The sequence below is a fragment of the Somniosus microcephalus genome, chromosome 8 (assembly GCF_052327205.1).
Source record: "Somniosus microcephalus isolate GS21.2 chromosome 8, FLI_Smic_1.0, whole genome shotgun sequence".
NCBI lineage: Eukaryota > Metazoa > Chordata > Chondrichthyes > Squaliformes > Somniosidae > Somniosus > Somniosus microcephalus.
The window spans coordinates 207092237-207114046 of NC_140994.1; the positions used below are offsets into that span (position 1 = coordinate 207092237).

The 21810-nt window shown below is 45.6% G+C and overlaps 1 long non-coding RNA gene across 1 annotated transcript; it reads right to left on the reverse strand.

The window, feature by feature from the left end:
• Nucleotides 1-1208: 1208 nt before the first annotated feature.
• Nucleotides 1209-14494, reverse strand: LOC147114064 (uncharacterized). Its single transcript, XR_015079344.1, has 4 exons — nt 12399-14494; nt 10345-10389; nt 6413-6526; nt 1209-1405 (listed from the first exon to the last, which is right to left on the reverse strand). It is a non-coding gene; the product is annotated as an uncharacterized LOC147114064 (long non-coding RNA).
• Nucleotides 14495-21810: the final 7316 nt, after the last annotated feature.

Sequence of the window (21810 nt, forward strand, 5' to 3'; positions counted from 1 at the left end):
AAAAGCTTGGTCAAAGAGGTAGGTTTCAAAGAACATCTTAAAGGAGGAGAGGTAGAGAGGCGGAGAGGTTTAGGGAGGGAATTACAGAGCCAAGGGCTGAGGCAGCTGAAGACATGACCACCAATGGTGGAGCGATTAAAATGGGGGATGAGCAAGAGGCCAGAAATGGAGGAGCACAGAGATCTTGGAGGGTTGAAGGGCAGAGGAGGTTACAATGATTGGCAGGAGCAAGGGCACGGAAGGATTTGAAAACAAGGAGGAGAATTTTTAAATTGAGATGTTACCGGACCGGGAGCCAATGTAGGTCAGCGAGCACAGTGGTGATGGGTGAATGGAACTTAGTGAGAGTTAGAATATGGGCAGCGGAGTTTTGGTTGAGTTCAAGTTTACAGAGGGTGGGAGATGGGAGACTGGCCAGGAGAGCATTGGAATACTCAAGTTTAGAGGTAAAAATGGCCTGGGTGAGGGTTTCAGCAGCAGATGAATTGAAGCAGGGGAGAAGAAGGGCGATGTTACAGAAGTGGATGTAGGTGGTTTGGTGAAGGAGTGGATATATGGTCGGAAGCTCATCTCAAGGTCAAATAGGATGCCAAGGTTGGAAATGGTCGGGTTCAACCTCAGACTGTGACCAGGGAGAGGGATGGAGTCAGTGGCTAGGGAATTGAGTTTGTGGCTTTGGTCTTCTCAATATTTAGTTGGCGAAAATTTCTGCTCATCCAGGACTGGATGTTGTACAAGCAATGTGACAAATCAGAGACAGTGGAGGGGTCGGGAGAGGTGGTGGTGAATTAGAGCTGGGTGTCATCAGCGTACATGTGGAACCTGACATTGTGTTTTCAGATGATGTCGCAGAGGGGCAGCATGTAGATGAGAAATAGGAGGGGACTAAGGATAGATGCTTAGGGGACTCCAGAGGTAACAGTGCGGGAGCGGGAAGAGAGTCCATTGAAGGTGATTCTCTGGCTACAACTGGATAGATAAAAATGGAACCAGGCGAGGGCAGTTCCACCCAGCTGGATGACCCTAAATTACACTGCTGACTTATCCTCACTGTCTACCAGTTCAGCAAACTAGTCCACCATATAGAATTGCACTGCCAACATATATTTATTTACTACATATAGTTTCATCTAACAGTCTTTTTTTAAATAAATCTAAACAAAACAGTTACAAAAAATCAGGAAGCATTGATTTCTGTAAAACTAAATAACATTTTATTGCATGGTTTAAACGGTATAACTTACAGAACGGAACAGGTATCAAAAAATTAAATTAATAATTTATTTCTTCATATTTAATTGTTTTGCTTGTTCTTTTCTTGTAGAAATTGCTTGAATTCCATCAGGAATGTCTTGACATTTTGCTTTTGGTATCCACAACAAAGATTGTTGCCTGACGTTGCTGGCTGTGAAGTAAACAGAAAGATTTAGTCAGTTAACCATAAATAGTTTCAAATCTCCATCACGCATCATGCCATGATAATATTTGCTGATCGAACTATTAATACACATCCAAGATAGATTTATTGTTTTCCAGCATTCCAACTTTTGCCAATACCAAAACCGGGTGGCATCTAATGTTTTCTTTTCTGCTAATGAAAATGAATAGAAATCTTTGATAGTTAAGACCATTACCTTAAAAGACACTGAAGCTTGGAGAATAAACAGATTTTTTTGTGTTTGGTCTACATTTTTTCAATAGCTCATTCCAAAACAGGAATATCTGCTTCAAGGCAACCTATTGATACTGCTAGGTGCCCTCTATTACCCTACCCAAGTAGCCATTATTGATATATGAAGTTAAAAAGTGAGTACAAGCAGATTATTCAGCTGCAGGAACGTGGGTAGCATTACAGTCAAGCCCAATGTTGTGCTCAACTAATGACCACACATGCAATTGCAGCAGAGGTCACTAACAATTGGGAGTTCGTATACTGATTGATTTTTCCCTCCTTAAACTGGGATATAGTGGCCAGGAGTAAGATTAGGGGGGGAAATTGAATACATTTGCATAATATACAATAACATTAATTGAAAATTGAAAGAGAATGCAACATAGATTCACATAGCATAGAGTGAACTTTAAACAAAATGTTGAATATGAAAAAACAACAACAGTACTACATGCATACAGGAAGCAGTTATAATATGCCAACATGTATTATATGGTCAGGGAGAGTGATGATCACTGCGTGTTCTTCAGTGTTTCATAAAAAATAAATATACCTGCTCTTCTACAAATATATAAAGGTCCCAAGTTTTGTAGTGTGATAAGCTTCTTGGTAACTTGATTAATTTTTTTGGAGTTGTGAATTATTAAGTTGTTCATGAAATACTGCCAAATCTGTACTGCCAAATCTTGAAGCAAGTTTTATTTATGACTATGAGCTTAATCAATGATCTAACTGATCCTTTGCCAGTAATGTGTGATTTTTATAAGCCTATTCCTGATGATTTAAATGTTTTGTGCCATAAAAAATTAATTATTCCAATTATTTGAATTAATCAATGCAAGTAACACAGAAGAGTGGGAATTTACTGCTAAAAAAAATGGAATCAGATCAATTGAATGAATCAATTTTGAATTACGAGGAGTTGATTGTACAGGTGCAGTCTATCAGTTCAGTAGACTTTGCGCTTTCCTTCCCACCCCACTCCAATCTGCAGCTAGTACTTATTTTTTGAGGTTATAAAATCCAATTGGCAAAGTTTGCATAAGAGTGTTTAACATCCCTATTCTGATTTCTCTGTGTGCTATTGTACACAGGTGATAGCCCATTTAAAAGAAGTAGTTTAGGAATGTGTGAAGGAACGTACAAGAATCTAGTATGAGCAGGCACAGCACTGTTTAAAACTCCATTTTCAATAAGGCTGAGAAACTTAGGTCATTGAGTTTAACCTCATTGAACTGGGGTTTTAAGCAACATGGCTCCCAATGGAAAACAGGATTCTCAGCATCAAATATTTACTTAAAGCTAAAGGGTAGAACTTCCAAGTGGCTTGTAGTGTGGTCATCACTAGTGTGGGAGGATTGGGCACAGATAGTGTTCTAAAGGTAAATGCGTAATCCTTCCAAAGTCAACATTTAAAAAACTCAGAAAACTATCTTCGAATCTGCATTAAGGAGGATGTCAGGATTTCATTTACTTTTGCAAACCAAGCTAACTTCGATAAATCAGTAACTCTTCTGATGTGTAGGTCTCTCTAGTCAGTTAGGAACCAGGGGGGAAAAATTTGGTATCGACCATTTTGGGGTGTGAACATACCCTAGGCGCTAATTATCACTGGCGAATGCGAAATTGTGTTTTAGCGCCCCAAGGGCGCTAACGTCGGAGAGCAGGGCGGAGACTTCAGCAGTGCTGCACACTGGGCCGTGCAGCGCTGCTGCTTTCAAAGGCTCCTTCACTCCCTTAAAGGGAAGGGCCATCGCTGCAGGCTCTGCAATTTAAAAAGTACCTACCTGGACCACCAAGGCAGCCGCGATCCCACGAGATCAACCCGGCACTCAAGCAGAGTGCCGGGCTGTTCGATCACAGGCAGGAACCCGCGAAACAAATTGCAACAGGAAAGGTAAGTTCTTTTTTCACTTACCTCGGCCACCTCGCCTTTAATCATCGCCCCCGAAGCGGCCAGCTGCCAGATGCACGCCTCCTGCAGCTGTCGGTGTTTTCGACCAGCGCTGCTGCAGGGGGCGGAGGTCAATTTCAGGTCCGGACGATGCGTACAGCAATGATGTCACAATCTCCGGGCGAAGGAGATTGGGGCGCAATGCTGTAGCACCGCCGCAAAACTCTCGCCGAATATGGCGGGAGTCGATGTCAGCCCCCCTGGGGGTGCTAACGGGAGGCACCAAGACATTCAATTTCACCCCCCCAGGTATACTAAACTCATGGATAAAAGCATCATATGGTGTGGTGTGATCATAGAGACCAGTAAGTTGCCAGATTTGATCCCTGGTCAGAGCTGGGTTAACTGATTTCTGCTCTGAGGAGAGATTGAGGAGACTAGGCCTATATTCTCTAGAATTTAGAAGAATGAGAAGTGATCTCATTGAAACATATAGGGGACAAAATTGGGTCGCGCCCCCTTTGGGGTACTAACTTCGCCGGGGAGCTACTTTTAGCGCCCCAAGAAGGTTAGCGACCCCGCGCCCGAAATTCACTGATAGCGCCCCAAGAGGGAGGTGGGCGCTACTGGAAGCGTCCCGCCTCCCTTTTTGGGTACTGCGAGTGAATATCGTGGCGAGACGTACCGCACGTCACGCCGCGGTACTGCAGGCCTTCCTCCCCTTATTGAAAGGGAGGAGCCTAGCTCAGCGCAACCCGGAGCCCAGCTGGGCCACCAGGGATCGGAGTGCCGGCAAAAGAGCCCGGCACTCAAGAAGTGTGCCGGGCTCATGGAGCACAGCCGGCACCCTGGGGGGGGGGGGCTTCACAGGAGGCTGGGGACAGGTGCTGGCAGGCGCCCAGCAACAAAAATGGCCGCCCAGCACCTCCCCTTTAATTTGCGCCGCCCTGGCTGCACGTACCTCCCCTGACCCTAGCATCCGGCGGTAAGTCAGGGGGCGCTCCCGAAGATCGCAGCCGGGGCGTGAACGGGACGCTGCTCCCAGTGATGATGTCACCGCCGGAGGCGCAGCACTGGTTACTGCCGCCGCTAACCTCCCGCTGAATTTCGCGGGAGGCGTCAGCGATGCCGGGCTCTAGTTACTTTGCACCCCTTTAGCATCCTCTTAAGGCATTACCGGGAGGCGCAAAGCAACCAAATTTTTCCCCCATAAAATTCTTAATGGGCTTGACAGGGTAGATGCTGGGTGGATGTTTCCCCTGGCTGGGGAGTCTATAACCAGGGGCACAGACTCAGAATAAGGAGTCGGCCATTTAGGACTGAGAGGAGGAGAAATTTCTTCACTTAAAAGGTAGTGAATCTTTGGAATTCTCTACCCCAGAGGGCTGTGGATGCTCAGTCATTGAGTATATTCAAGGCAGAGATCAATAGATTTTTGGATACTAAGGAAATCAAGGGATATGGGGATAGTGTGGGAAGGTGGAGTTAAGGTAGAAGAACAGCCATGATCTTATTGAATGGTGGAGCAGGCTCGAAGGGCTGAATGGTCTACTCCTGCTGCTATCTCTTATGCCAAATGGCAGTAGAAACATCTCAGTGTTGCTGAGCTGTGGTTGGAGGGGAATCCATGGCTCCCACTCCTGATTGTTATGCAAAGATCTCTGTTGCAAATTGCACATGTAGATTTCAGATCAGTGGACAATTGAATAGAGCTGTATTTGTCCCATGATGGAATAGCCTGCTGACCCTCTTGGCTCATGTAAAGCCAGTGGGGGGGGGTGGCGGTGCGTAAGGTACTTTGTTACTGTTGCTCCAGCCTAGAGAACTGCTATGGATGGCAGCTGTTGGTGTGACACACACTACACTGATGCTCTGCACTTCTGCATGTGGTGGTTCTGTGATGGGACATAAAAAATGGCACAGGGGAAACAGAGATATATTACTGTAGCAAAAACGTGTGTGTAATTATTTAGAAAAAGACAGCTACATCTGAACCTGAAATAATTTAGCTCAGTACGATAGCAAGTTAACTCTGTTTCTAGCTTGTGTAATCTTGATGAAAGCTATTGACATGAAAAATTTTATCAGATAAATATAGTCAACAAAAATAAAAGAATGACTAGCCTGCTCATACATATTCACAAGGTTTGTTGCAATTTTCCAACAAACATTGCAATTCGGACAAATCCAGCAATTACTTGTTTTATTTACAAAGTCAGAAAAACCATCAACAGATCTCCCAGACATCATTTGTCACAATAAATATCCAAGAATTTATCAAAATGAATTCATGGTTAATAATAACAAAGGGGAATTTGTGAAAAATTCTTTCATGCATTGTTCACGAGCATGAATAAGCGAGCCTCCACTCTCACATTGGCCCACTCAGAGAATGAATCATTACAGGTGTAGGTAACATGGCTTTCACAATTCAATTACTTTGCAAAGTAGCTCTTTACAGTTGGGCAGCTGAATGCAGGCAGTGAATTTACTAATGATTAAATGGGTAATTTGTTTCTGTTACAGCTGTGGCTCAGTGGGTAGCACTCCCACCCCAGAAACTTGAACACAAAAATCCAGGCTGACGTAAAAGATGCCATAGCACTATTTTGAAGGAGATCAAGGGGGTTCTCCCCAGTGCCCTGGCCAATAGTTATCCCTCAACCAGCATGAAAAAAGTAATTCATTGGCTGTAAAGCACTTTGGGACATCCTGAGGTTATGAAAGGCGCTACATAAATGCAAGTCTTTTTTTATTTTGCTATGAAAGTGAGAGAAATTTTACAGTTTTTTTTTAGTTTGTAGTACCTTTTAAGTTTCAATCAGCCTACACATAAAGACACTTACCAGACAGAATTCACTCCACTCTTTGTAGTAGCTCTTTAAACTGTCAAATTTTTTCTCAGGAAGTTCTGTCAGCAGTGTTCCAAAACAAGCAAAAGCAACATCATTGCTGTTGCACTAGAGAATTCAAAACAAAGGATTGAGATTAGTTTATTTTGCAGGTGTGAAATCTGTGTGCTTTACTTCTGACTGGGAAATTTTCTCCGGTGGTGGTCTAATATGTTTACATATGGCAATGACGCCAATGCTACATTTTATTGTATGGTAAATTTATTGTCAATGGCAGCTCCAACTTTGGCTGATGATAAATAAGGCAATGCTGCTGCCTCTAAAAGCTCTGAATCCCATCAGTCCTGTAAACTGTCTTGTGCTGGAGTTTCCTGATGCATCAGTGCTGATGGCAGAAATGCAAAGATAACAACCAGTGTAACAGGCAACCATCTGTGCCGGCTGCCAGTGGGCGGAGTAGCTGAAGCTGCCCATGCTGGCTATATGGTCCTATATTAGCACTGGGGTCAGAAACACAGTTGTAAAGTGCAACTTTATAGGAGCGGTACATGCGTGTGTGCGGTTGACCATCTATTCTCCTGAAGTGAATCCGCCTTGCAATATAAATGTTTACCAACATGGAATTGTTGCTCAATGAAGAGCGAGAGTTCACAAGATGTTTGTAACAAACACCACTGTCAAAAGTCGGCCAAGTTGACTGTAAAGTAATCATCATAATTATATCAAACGTAACGAAACTTGTAGACAAATGCTAGCTGATGGGAAAACGTTTCTCTCTAGTGATTGTAAAGACCCCACATAAAGTGAGTTTGGGGTAGTTATACCTAAATACAGTACAAAATTGCCATTACTTTGGTACTAAATTGTCTGGTATAGGAAATAAAAAGTGTCATCTGTTACAGTATGGGGAGCTCTTTGGGAAATTAGGGCTAAGGCACATTTTTGGGATGGTGAAAAGAGAACTTTACTCTGTATCTAACTGTACTAATGCTGACCTGGGAATGCTTGATGTTGGCATTGGATGGTTGAAATGAGCAAGCATTTCATTCTGTAGAACATCATAATGAATATCAAAATTCACAAAAAATACACTTTAGCCTGTTATGTATCTAGTTATATTAGATGTATTTTATTTTTGCAATTAATTTAGAAATATTAATAAAGTGTGAACTCTCCTGGTTAACTAAATGGATGAGACACTCTCCCACACCTCCCCATTTTTAATTTGTTTTCTTCGCTGCACTGCACACCCCTATGTCAGAGGCCAGGCAGGACTAACTGATGTTACTTAATAACCGAGCACCAGAATGTGTATGGATTAGTTTATAATTGGGGCAATTTATTTGCAACAAATACTTCTTACCTTAGGAATTTGATTCTTTAAGAATTTTTCCCTCATCAGTTATCTCGCATCTTTTTGCAACAATGTGGGAGTAACAGTTTGGGGTGTGGAATTTTCCAACCTCATTAATGTCAGCCCATGATCAAGAAAATTTGTGGCTTTTCATTATCCAATTTCTCCCTTTTGGTGGAGATATAGGGCTTCAATTTTTCTTAGAACTTCATCCCTCCCAACAGCCAGGCCAAAATTCTGAACCTGCTACGCCACACGAGCAAACCAGTGTTCTACTGTTTGGTGGTATAGATTTGGCACGCCTATGTATTATGTCACAGAGTTGCCCTCCCATGCTGTTTTATGGGATCTTTGAAATATATATTTTAAATAACCCAATTGTGCATGTATAATCTTCCATTTCCACATAATTTCTTAAGAATTGATCTGCAGGAAAGCCATGTTTAATTACTGGGAATTTTAGAACTTTTTCAGGTGCTTTAACCTGATCCATGAAGCCATGAGTTGGAGTCCCAGGGTTGTCATATCACTTGAACTTAATTTATTTGTAAACTGCCTCAGTTCTTGGACAGACCCATTTGGTGGAACATTATATTACAGCAAGACATTACTATCTTGAGAAGGACAGGCAAATCAAAAGCCGACACAGTCTGTTTTAAATCACTAAGGTTAGGGGAACTGGGTGGCACAATGGGTTAGACATTGCTGGGTTCAGATCCAGCCCAGGCTGATAGGATAAAAGTCTCCTCTGTCTGCGGGCTATAAGTGTCTTTTGTGAAATGAATTTGGACACTCTCAACCCAGCACAAAACTTTACCTAATTCAGCACTAATTGGCAATCTGATTCAGATAGGCCACGGGATGGATAGTGTGAGGAATGGAACAATTGTCATAGTGGTGCAGAAAGCGATGTTCTTCAGAGGTTGGGGCTCAGGCATGCCAGGGAAAAATATAAAGAGTTTTACGTTGCATCTGACTGCCCTATCTGACCTGGGAGTTCTTGATCCTGAGATTGGGTACATGAAATGGGAAGAGTTCCATTCTTTCTCATGATAATCCCTCACCTTGATGAGCACAACATTTTTTTTTGAAATTCAGAAATTGTGCTTCTTGATTAATGAAGTAAGATGATTCTATGGCACAGATTTTTCTCCCTCACTGCCACAGGAAGATGCAAACCAACTGATGAGGGGTAAAAACTCTGAAAGAATCTAGCCTGTACCTGAGCAACACATTTCTGGTAAAACAAATCTGTTATTAAAAAAATGCCCCAATTTCAAACTAAAGCTGTTCTAACAAAAACCACCCTTATTACAAAGATGATGTGACTATAGTTATAGGCCTAGAAATTGGGTTGTGGGTTCGCCAGGGCTGTAGCGCCAGAAATTTTGCGCCAGCGTTAATGCGGCAGCGCCCGACGAAAATTCGGTTGCGCTGGGCCCAGACGGCGGCGGGCGCTAAAGGAGGGTTTTAGCACCTCAAAACGGGCGTTCAATTGGGTTTTCCGGCGCTAATCCCCCGCTGCGGCACCCGATGCGGTGCGGCAGGCTGGGGAACTGCAGGCCTCCTCCTTCTGTTAAGGAGGAGCTGCCTGCAGCCGACAACTGACCGGCGGATTCCCCCGACATCTGAGCCCGGCACCTCGGGGAAGTGCCGGGCTCGCAGCACACACACATCAGGGCCGCGGGGGGGTGATGCAGGAGTCCGGGAAGGGAGGTGCGGGCAGGCGGCCGCCGGGAACGCGGCCGGCCGCCGCTCCACCTTTATGCGCCGGCGCAAAGGCGTGTAAGAACCCTTTCCACAATCGTTGGTTGCGCCTGCCACGGGCGAGGCGGGCGCAACTGAATTTGGGCTTGGGGCCGGGTTACCACGGCAACCGGGACGCTGCGCACACCGATGACGTCATCGGTGCCGGCGCAGCGCTACCGGCTAACGCCGATGGTAAGGCCCAAGTCAATTTCAGAAACGGCTATAATTCCAGCGCAATGCCCTCCAGCGCCGCTAATTGGGCGCTAACCCCACTCAATTTCTAGGCCATAGTATTAAAAAATTATTTTGAGATATTTGTTCATTAAAGATCTTCCAGTTAACCTTAAAAGCTTCTTTAGAATTGCTCCTACCCAGGAGCTACTGATAGACTCAACACTTGTTTACTGAATTGCTATCCTACAATAATGCCTGATACTTTGCTTAAAACTGCATATCTACATCCAGCAAATTGCATAAGCTAGTCGTTGCCATATATCATTAGTTTAAGGATATGCAGATTAACTCCACTGTGACCTCTTGTGGTCTGTGCATGAAATGATCAGACAGATCAGCAACTTGTCTTACTGGGATATATATAGTACAGGCAATAGGTTTGGCTGTGCAATATTGTGGCAAAGATGCTCATATTCTCCAGTGGACATTGCTATAGACTGTTAATAACACACAGCTCATCGCAATGCTATGCTGATGTTAACAATAATCACATGAAGTGGCTGCATTATTTTAACATTTTAAATTTTTTATAGTTTAACAACAAAAAGATCTGTCAATTTTAAGAAAGTTTCAAAATAAAACCATTAACCTCTCTTATCTGATTTCTGTCAGGGGTTCGAATCTTCGTATCCATCTGAATGAAGAAAGAGAAAGAAAAAAATGTTAAATCTTACTAAGCCATCTATCTTAAACAATCACAATTTGCATTATATCCTAATCCAAAAGGAATCCCTCTTTATTGATCCACATTATATGCAATACAGAATTTTGTAACATTTTACATTATATTTTGAATAATGAAATTAAGCATTATTTATTTAGAAGTAGACTTCTAATTAAACAAAATTTAATATATTGAGAATAATATTCTTGATCATTGTTAGAATACCTGCTTGCTACGTTTAATTGCACGCATCACTTCGATCATCAGTTCATTTACTGAGCTGCATCCATCCACTGCTTCACTCAGAACACAGAGAATCAGGCTAAAGCTGAATGCTGCGTACTTCAGCATTTTACTCTTTGAACAAGTGCTCCTCAATATGTCACTAAGAGTAGAGAACACCACTGTGCCAAAAACTATTGATTTGAGGCCATGCAGCCATGTCCTTAAATCAGGTCTTGTTCAGAAATTCCCTGACTAAGGGGAGGTCCCTTGCAGAGATAAGTGAATGGACAGGTGGGTATTACTTTTCCTATTGTACAATAAGAACATTTAAAAAAGTTTGTTGACTCACATTATCTTGTGCATATCAGTTGCACAGTGGGAAAATTAAGTAGGACTGTAAAATGATTGTCATTCAGTCATAAAAAGGTTATTTTGAACCTCAAAGGAAGATCTGATATATGATAAATTTTCCTATCTATATCAGCAACTGTGAGCATTTGTGGCATTTTTACTCCATGATTTCAATCATTTAATTTTCATGATGCATGCAAAATGTTATGCATTTATATTCAAAAGAGAATTAAAATATATATTCATGAATCTTCCCTGTAAGTTTGTCATGTGTATGCACAGCAGTGACATTATTTTTTTTGTAAATTCAGTGCATCAAACCACTTCCTGCTCACTCTAGTTGGTTGAATTTTGAATCCAAGCATCGAGTTTGAGTGTAGGAGGAATGAATGATTAAATGAACAGAGGCAAACATACTATGGGCCAGAAATTCGGGTCGGAAGCTTCCCACGGGTACAAGCCCCCGACCTGCACTTACCCAGCGCGCCGGCCGTTGTGCTATGGGCCCGCGTGGGATTCCGACCCTGGGCCTCCTCCAACGGCCGGCGCGCAGTGCTTGCATATCCCAGGGGTGCAGTTAGTTCGAAGGATCTGCGGAAGGACGTTCTTGCCAAGGAAGGAGTGCAGCGAAGATTCACCAGGCTGATGCCTGGGATGGCAGGAATGACGTATGAGGAGAGATTGTGTCGATTGGGCTTATACTCACTGGAGTTTAGAAGATTGAGAGGGGATCTCATCGAAACCTATAAAATTCTGTCAGGCTGGATGGACTAGATGCAGGAAGGATGTCTCTGATGGCCGGGGAGTCCAGAACCAGGGGTCATAATCTAAGGATAAGGGGTAAGCCATTTAGGACTGAAATGAGGAGGAATTTCTTCACCCAGAGAGTGGTGAACCTGTGGAATTCTCTGCCACAGAGGGCGGTGGAGGCCAGTTCATTAAATATATTGAAGAAAGAGTTGGATATATTTCTTAAGGCTAAAGGGATCAAGGGACATGGGGAGAAGGCAGGGACAGGGTACTGAATTTGAATGATCAGCCATGATCTCATTGAATGGCGGAGCAGGCTCGAAGGGCCAAATGGCCTACTCCTGCTCCTATCTTCTATGTTTCTATGGATCCCCTGGGATCACGTGGGCCATGGAGAGCCAATCGTAGCAGGGAATCTCTATTAGAGATCGGCCCCAAAACCTAACTAAAACGTCAAATAATATTTTTTTAAATCACATTTTTAAAATAACTATAAATTACATTAAATAACTATTTTAAACAATAATTTAAATTTTTGAAAAAATTAAATACAGTTTTTAACAGGGCTAAAAATAAACTTACCTTTCTTTAAACTATTTAAAATAATAAACCTGTGGAAAAAATGTTTTAATTTTACTTAATTCACCACTTACCTGTTAAAAGCAGGTCTTGCGACTGCTTTTTAAAAGCGTAGCTGCTGGAGACTTACCCTCCCGGAGAAACCTGTAAAAAAAAAACGTAAGTTCCAGGCGTACGCGCTGCCTCTCCGGCGCACGCATTCGACCTGTGAACCCCTTCTTTCAAGGGAACGGAAGTTCTGGTTTCACACACATGCGCAGTACATACACAAAATCGGCACTTTTGTTGGGCCTATGCGTGAGTACCCAGCGCGTACTCACCCGTGGGGACCCAAATTTCTGGCTCTATGTCAAACATTACTTCACAATGTCACCAAAATGCCATCAGTAGCAGGACCCTGGCTGATTTTTTTCATCCCTGAAGACCAGGGACGCTGAAGCCAATTGTAACATCCCCACTGCTGTCTTGACTGAAATCAGCCAACTCAGTACAAAGCAGGATTAGATGAGGTATGAGGTTCTTGCTGCCTGTATGGATGAGGGCAAAGCCTGCAGGATGGATGAGCAGGCTGACCATGGCACCATGGTGCAGGAAGCCATTCAAGAGGGGGGAGTGAAAGGGAATGTAGTTGTGGTAGGGAACATTATAGTCAGGGGGATAGATACTGTTCTCTGCAGCCATGACCGAGAGTTCCGAAGGTTGTGTTGCCTGCCTGGTGCCAGGGTTAAAGCCATCTCCTCATGGCTGGAGAAGAACTTGGAGTGGGAGGGGGAGGATCCAGTTGTCGTGGTCCACGTAGGAACCAACTGTGATGAAATATTCCATTCATCACTGCCTGTGACTGTGGTCGGTTTCAGTGTCAGAGAAACTCGGACGCGTCAGGGACCCAACTGCTACTTCTGCGGGCAGCCAAAACACACCAGAAACCTGTGCCCGGCGAAAGGCACCACCTGCTTTAAGTGCGGTAAGAAGGGGCACTTCGGGAAGGTGTGCAGAGGGAACCCCGCCGGAAAACCAACCGCCGGAAAACCCGCCACCGCCGCGTGTGCGCCATGGGAGTGGCCATCTTGGACGCCATCTTGCCCGACCTCGTGGGGTCCGCCATCTTATGAGCAGACAGCGTGGACGCCATCTTGTATCGAAAAGGGCCCTACAGTGGCATCGGTCACAGTGGACCAGACCAGGCCGCACCCGCTATCCAAGTCAATGGTGGACATCGAGGTAAACGGGTGCCGGGTTAAATGTTTAATTGACAGTGGAAGCACGGAGAGTTTTATCCACCCTGAACTGGCACAGCAACTCTCCCTAAAGGTGGTCCCTGCTCAGGGTACCATCTCTATGGCTGATAAAACCCAGACATCGACCATTCTGGGTTACTGCACGGTACAATTGGGCATTAACGGAACTGTATACGATAATTTTAAAGTATTAATCATGAAGAACCTATGTGCGAGCGTGATCTTGGGCCTGGATTTCCAGTGCAACCACCAAAGCATCACGCTCAAGTACGGTGGGTCCCAGCCGCCCCTCACAGTGTGCGGTCTGGCTACCCTGAAGGTAAAGCCGCCTTCGCTATTTGCGAACCTTACCCCTAACTGCTGGCCAATAGCGACCAAAAGCAGGAGGTACAGCTGGGAGGACAGGCGGTTTATCGCGACCGAGGTAGACAGGCTCCTGAAAGAGCGCATTATTGAACGCAGCAACAGCCCGTGGCGCGCCCAAGTGGTAGTGGTAAGGGGTAGCGAGAAGAAACGGATGGTGATCGACTATAGTCAAACGATCAACAGGTACACCCAACTAGACGCCTACCCGCTACCCCGCATATCAGAAATGGTGAACCAAATCGCCCAATACCGGGTGTTCTCCACCATCGACCTCAAGTCAGCGTACCACCAGCTCCCTATCAGACCAGAGGACCGCCCGTACACCGCCTTCGAGGTGAACGGATGCCTCTACCAACTCCTCAGAGTCCCCTTTGGGGTGACGAATGAGGTCTCGGTTTTTCAGAGGGAGATGGACCGCATGGTCGATGACCACCACTTGCAGGCAACCTTCCCCTACCTCGACAACGTCACCATCTGCGGCCACAATCAGCAGGATCACGACTCGAACCTCGAGAGGTTCCTGGAAACCGCACAAAAACTCAACCTCACCTACAACGAGGACAAGTGCGTTTTCAACACCACGCGCCTCTGCATACTAGGCAGCGTGGTGGAGAATGGGGAAATCGGACCAGACCCCGACCGATTGCGCCCCCTACGGGAGCTGCCCCTGCCCAACACTCCCAAAGCCCTGAAAAGGTGCCTGGGGTTATTTTCTTATTATTCCCAATGGGTCCCCAACTACTCCAACAAAGCCCGCCCCCTCTTGAAAGCATCCTCTTTTCCGCTCTCTGCTGAGGCCCACGCCGCCTTCAAAAGCATTAAGCAGGATATTGAGCGGGCCACGCTACAGGCAGTGGACGAGAACACTCCATTTCAAGTGGAAAGTGATGCGTCTGACTTCGCCTTGGCGGCCACCCTCAACCAGGCGGGGCGGCCTGAAGCTTTCTTCTCGAGGACCCTCCAAGGGCCCGAGATCAGACACTCCTCCGTGGAAAAGGAGGCCCAAGCCATCGTGGAGGCAGTGCGCCACTGGCGCCACTACCTAGCCGGCAAACGCTTCACCCTACTTACCGACCAGCGGTCGGTAGCGTTTATGTTCAATAATAACCAGAGGGGGAAGATTAAAAATGATAAGATTCTTAGGTGGCGGATCGAGCTCTCCACCTTCGAGTACGCCATCATTTACCGGCCAGGGGCCCTTAACAAATCCCCTGACGCCCTCTCACGAGGGATGTGTGCCAGCGCCACCGGGGATCGGCTACAGACCCTCCACAACGACCTCTGCCACCCAGGGGTCACGTGGCTGTTCCACTTCATAAAGTCCCGTAACTTACCCTACTCGATTGAGGAAGTTCGGTCTCTGACCAGGAACTGCCGCACTTGCGCTGAGTGCAAGCCTCGGTTCTACCGCCCAGATAGAGCCCACTTAATCAAAGCTACACGGCCCTTTGAGCGGCTCAGCTTTGATTTCAAGGGCCCCCTCCCGTCCGTCGACCGCAATGTTTACTTCCTGAACATTGTGGACGAATACTCCCGGTTCCCATTCGCCTTCCCCTGCCCAGACATGACCAGCGCCACGGTCATTAAATGCCTCAACAGCCTGTTCTGCCTGTTCGGTATGCCGAGCTACATCCATACGGATAGGGGGGCGTCCTTCATGAGTGAAGAGCTACGCCAGTACATGCTATCCAAGGGGATCGCCACGAGCCGTACCACCAGCTACAACCCCCGGGGTAACGGCCAAGTGGAGCGAGAGAACGGGACAGTATGGAAAGCAGTCACTCTAGCTCTAAGGACCAAGGGCCTCCCTATCTCCCGCTGGCAGGAAGTCCTCTCGGATGTGCTCCATTCGATACGGTCGCTATTGTGTACGGCCACTAATGCCACGCCTCATGAACGAATGTTTGTCTTTCCCCGGAAATCCACCTCAGGCGTATCCATGCCGTCATGGCTCTCCACCCCAGGTCCGGTACTCATGCGAAGGCATGTGAGGGGCCACAAGACGGACCCTCTCGTGGAGCCAGTACACCTACTCCACGCCAACCCCCAATACGCATATGTCCGGCACGCCGACGGAAGGGAGGACACCGTGTCCATAAAAGACGTCGCCCCAGCCGGCATCGACAACAACCACGGCAATAGCAGCAACAACGATCACAGCAACTCTTACCCACCCACTACTCTTTCATCACCCCCGGAAGAACATCGACCAATGGCACCCCCACCAACTACCCCTTCAACAACCCTGGCGGCACCCCCGGCAGAGACCCAGGAGACTACCGGGGACACCCAGCCGACACCCGCGGCACCACAACAGCCACGTCGGTCGCAGAGGACTATCAAACCCCCGAACAGACTAAATCTATAGAAGGGGTGAATGTGATGAAATATTCCATTCATCACTGCCTGTGACTGTGGTCGGTTTCAGTGTCATTTCCCTTCCCCCAGTCCTCATTGTATTGTTTATTGGAATGTGCTGGAATGTGCTGTGTGTGTAGGGCTCCGCCCATACCTGGCCCCTTTTGTAAGCTAGCTCAGTCTGGCCTCAGTCTCCAGAAGGAAGATACCTCTCTCTCTTACGTGTTACTTTCTAAGTTAATAAAAGCCTTGTTTTGTTTCGCTAACATCGAGTCTCGGAATTATTGAGGCACATCCATCACCAACGACATAGATAGAACTAGGAATGAGGTTCTGCTGAGGGAGTTTGAGGAGCTAGGATCCAAATTAAAAAGCAGAACCTCAAAGTTAATAATCTCTGGATTGTTACCTGAGCCACATGCAAATTGGCATAGGGACAAACAGATTAGAGGTTTAAATGCGTGGCTCAAAGAGTGGTGTGGGAGGAAGGGGTTTCAGTTCATGGGGCACTGGCACCAGTACTGGAGAAAGAGGGAGCTTGTTCCGTTGGGACAGGCTCCACTTAAACCGGGCTGGGACCAGTGTCCTGGCAAACCGAATAACTATGACAGGAAACAGGGCTTTAAACTAATGAAGGGAGGGCGGGAGGATTCAGAAAAGAGTAAATTTAAAAGCAGCAAGAGAAATGTCAAGGCTCTAGAGCAGAGTAGAGTTTTGGGTAAAGGAAAGCAGAGTGGGTCAGGAAGGGACAGAGAGCGTAACAAAGGTAATAAGGCATCAGTGACTAAGGTGACATCAGGGAAAAAGAGAAATAAGTCAAAGTTAAAGGCACTACATCTGAATACGTAAAACATTTGCAACAAAATAGATGAATTAATAGCGCAGATAGCAATTAACAGGTTTGATCTAATAGTCATAACGGAGACATTGTTGCAAAGTGGCCTAGGTTGGGAACTAAATATTCCAGGACACATAACTTTTAGAAGGGAAAGGCAAAATGGAAAAGTAGATGGGGTAGCCCTGATAATAAAGGATGGGATAAAGACAGTAGCGAGAAAGGATCTTAGCTCCAAAAATCAAGTAGTAGAATCAGTTTGGGTGGGGCTAAGAAATAGCAAGGGGCAGAAAACATTGGTAGGAGTTGTTTATAGGCACCCAAACAGTAGTTGTAATGTAGGGCAGAGTATAAATCAGCAAATTAGAGGCACATGTAAGAAGGGTAATACAATAATCATGGGAGACTTTAATCTATATATCGACTGGCCAAATCAAATTTGCAGTAATAGTGTGGAAGACGAATTCATGGAATATATGCAAGATAGTTTTCTAGATCAGTATGTTGAGGAACCAACTAGGGAACAGGCTATTTTAGATCTAGTATTGTGCAACGAGAAAGGGTTAGTTAATAACCTTGTAGTAAAGGGGCCTTTAGGGAAGAGTGACCATAATATGAGTGAATTTTATTGAGTTTGAAAGTGACTTAGTTAAATCCAAAACTAGGGTCTTAAATCTAAACAAAGCAAACTATATAGGTATGAGGGACGAGTTGGCTAAGGTAGATTGGGAAACGACATTAAAAGGTATGACAGTGGATGAGCAATGGCTAGCATTTAAAGAATGCATAATTTACAATAAACATACATTCCTTTAAGGCAGAAAAACCCCACAGGAAGAGTGGTCCAACCATGGCTAACAAGAGAAGTTAAAGATAGTCTTAGATCAAAGGAAGATGCTTATAATGCTGCCAAAAAGAGCAGTAAGCCTAAGGTTTGGAAGGACTTTAGAATTCAGCAAAGGAGGACCAAGAAATTGATAAAGGGAAAATAGAATATGAGAGTAAACTAGCAAGAGACATAAAAACAGACTTTACAAGCTTCTATAGGTATGTAAAAAGGAAAAAGATTAGCAAAAGTAAATGTGGGTCCCTTACAGGCTGAGACAGGAGAAATTATAATGGGGAATAAAGAAATGGCAGTGAAATTAAACAAATATTTTGGCTGCGATTTTAATGGAAGAGGCGTGTTGGAGTCAGGTTGCCTGGTGGGCGGATTCCCGGCCCGCTGCCAGTTTCAGCCACTCCCGAATTGAAATTTTAATTTAATTGGCCGCTTAAGTGCCGTGGTGCGCGCTGGCCAGTCCAATGACTGGGATCGGGTCTGTTAGTCGCCCCAGATGACGTCATTGCTGCAGTTGTTTTGAAGGGGCCCATGCAGCTTCATCCTTTCATTCTTTGTTTGTGCTGGTCTCTGAATGTTCCAAGGTCACAATGAATGGTTCCAAACTGAAGGCTGCTCCATGTTTCAATGAGGACTCCCTCCATGCTCTTGTGGAGGGAGTAAGAGGGCGCAGGGAGATTCTGTTCCCTCCCAATGGCCGGAGGAAGCCTCCTCAGCAAACAAAAGCAGCCTGGCTGCACATTGCTGAGGAGGTAAGCGAAAGGTCCATTTGTTCATGCATCTGGATCCAGTGCCGGAAATGGTTTAATGATCTTCTGCGATCAGCAAAAGTGAGTATCACATCACACTTACCTTCAATCTGTTCCCCTTCTCTTCTCATCACAAGCACTCTGCTTTGTAAGACTACTCCTTAACATCCCATCTTACCCTTACTTCCCTTGCACCCTTACCTATCCATCTCTCTTTCTGCACTGAATCACTTCACCATCCTACTGTGCACCCCTCACACTTGTTCTCACTGTTAAGCAATGCCAACAACTAACAATGCACAGGGAGCAAGCTTCCTCTTGGCACCTCACTCCATCTTGGTCTCCCTCTAAGCTTCAAGGTTATGGATTCTTCACACTCACTCCGTCACTCTCGCTGAAACTCCACTTGTGACCCACCTTGCTGGAAAAGATAGCCCACAATAAGAGGGAGAGAGCAATGACTGGAGGAAGGGCTGCATCCTTGGCGACATTGACAAGTGCTGAGGAGGCTGCGCACAAGATCGTTAGAGGTGGCGAGGAGCTGGAAGTGGGGGATGGGGAGACGGGTGCACTAGACGAAGCTGGTGACAGAATAGTTTTTCATCTCTCTCATTGACATTGCATGAGTGACTGATAATAATTCTGATGCTCTAACAGATTGACTTATGATCATCGGCACAATTCAATGAGCATGCAACATTTATCTCACGTGTCTAAACCTTTCCTTTACTCCCCCACAGGGCCATCGACAGCCCCCATCCCCACTGTCCAGGCGGAACAGCCTGAGCACCCAGACTCCTCAGAGGAAGCTGCAACCTCTGAGGGCGCAGCATCAGCAGAATTCAGCGCACCCAGCACCAGCGCAGACAATCACACTTCGGTGGGACCTTCGGGACATAGAGTAGAGTTGTCACTTGGTGTATCACAGCTCACAAGTGAGCATCAGCAGATGGTGGAGACAGTGACAGCAGTAGAGAGTCCTCGTCGGAGTTCGCAGGACCCTCCTAGCTCTGCTCTGCTGCATATAGATGCTGTGCCTCTGGGGCCATCCAGAAAGAGAGATGTGCTGGAACTCCAGGAACAAGTGCAGGAGTCTCTGACAGGGTTTACCTCCAAGGTAACTGCGAATGTGGAGAGAATGGAGGAGTCCATCTCTAACATGAGCACTGTCTTTGTGGAGGCAATGGCACATGAACGTGCCGCCATGGAGAGGGTGGCAACCTCCTTGGAGGACATAAGTCGTCAGACACTTGACAACATGGTGACTCTTCTAAATAGATGGTCTGCTATGGAGGATAGATAAGAACATAAGAACTTAAGAAATAGGAGCAGGAGTAGGCCAATCGGCCCCTCGAGCCTGCTCCGCCATTCAATAAGATCATGGCTGATCTGATCCTAACCGCCAATCTACTATCACAGAACCATCTCCTGAATCTAACAGAATTAGACACACAAAATAGGAGCAGGATCAGGCTACACGGCCCCTGGGCCCGCTCCGCTACCCACAGGGCCATGTCCGATCCGAACCTAGACTCATGTCCAAATTCCTGCCCGCTCCCCGTAACCCTTAATTCCCTTTACTTCTAGGAAACTGTCTATTTCTGTTTTAAATTTATGTAATGATGTAGCTTCTACAACTTTTTGGGGCAGCATATTCCATGGACCTACCACCCTCTGAGTGAAGTCGTTCCTCCTCATCTCAGTTTTGAAAGAGCAGCCCCTTATTCTAAGACTATGCCCCCTAGTTCTAGTTTCACCCATCATCGGGAACATCCTCCCCGCATCCACCCGATCCAACCCCTTCACAATCTTATATGTTTCAATAAGATCGCTGCTCATTCTTCTGAACTCCAATGAGTAGAGTCCCAATCTACTCAACCTCTCCTCATATGTCCATCCCCTCATCCCTGGTGTAAGAGCCATAAAAGCTTAAGAAAATACTTTAAAATAGTGGTTAAATGGCACAATACAGTTAATTTACCTGACCGACTTATTGTATTAAGAAACCCCCTATGTTCTTGCTCCAGTAGTATAGTCCGAGACACCCCCTTCATTCTTGCCACAATGGAACAGTCCCTAAGCCACACATGGGTGCAGCCATTTTACAGTTTAAACTGCACGTGGTTGAAGGAGGCAGAAGCTGTGAGGTTTGGAGCAGTACAGTTTTTGACCGTGTTCGTTTATACGTGTTTGCTTTGTAATTCCGTTTGTTAAGTGTTATAGTAAACAGTTTAAAAGACAAAGCTACGTTTGGGAACGTTTTATTTCGACACGCGTCTACTCGTTGTTAAAAACCCCACAGCTCAGTGGCTGCCTGTTTGGAAACTAAGAAGCGCCACTACATTAGTCAAAAACTTGCTCCCTAAGAAGGAAGGGACGGAATCGTCGGCGAACGTATACCCGAATGGTCACGGAGCCAGACGACAATATAAGAAAGCGAAGGTACAGTGACTGCTACTTGCTTTGTTCATTCTATTGAGAAGCTAAATAAGAGCGGCGGGTAAAATGGCCGAGGCCTTACGGAGCCAGGAGCTTCCATCAGCCAGAAAGATTGCTGGCCAAAAGAGGGAAATAAAGCTCACCCCAAAGGCAATGGAAGAGAAGTTACATAGAAGCATAGGCGCAAGGAAGGCTAAATTAGCTCAGATAACTGGAAAAATGAAGATAATTGATCGTCTCATGGAAGATAACGCTAATATTAAGAAAGCTGAAGACATAATGTATTACGATTTCTCCAAGCTGCATGAAGAATTTAATGTACTCAATGAAGATGTATTAGCACTTCTGTCTGAAGAAGAGGGAAACGCTGATCAGCACAACTGGTTTGATCTTAAATCAACCAGCATTAAGGACTATATCAAGGCCACGGAACAGTGGATATTAAAGATTCGTCAAGATGCTGATACAGCAGAGAAAGATAAAGTTGACGATGAAGTCGGACCAGACGATAGCATTTCAGACACTTCCGCCAGACCGAGCAAAAATCGAAAAGAAGGTAGCTCTGTTTCTGGACGCAGGTCAGTCGCTTCTACCACAAGCTCGTCGCGACGCATGAGAGCGGAGGCCGAACAGACGGCGTTGATGGTGCGCGCAGCATCT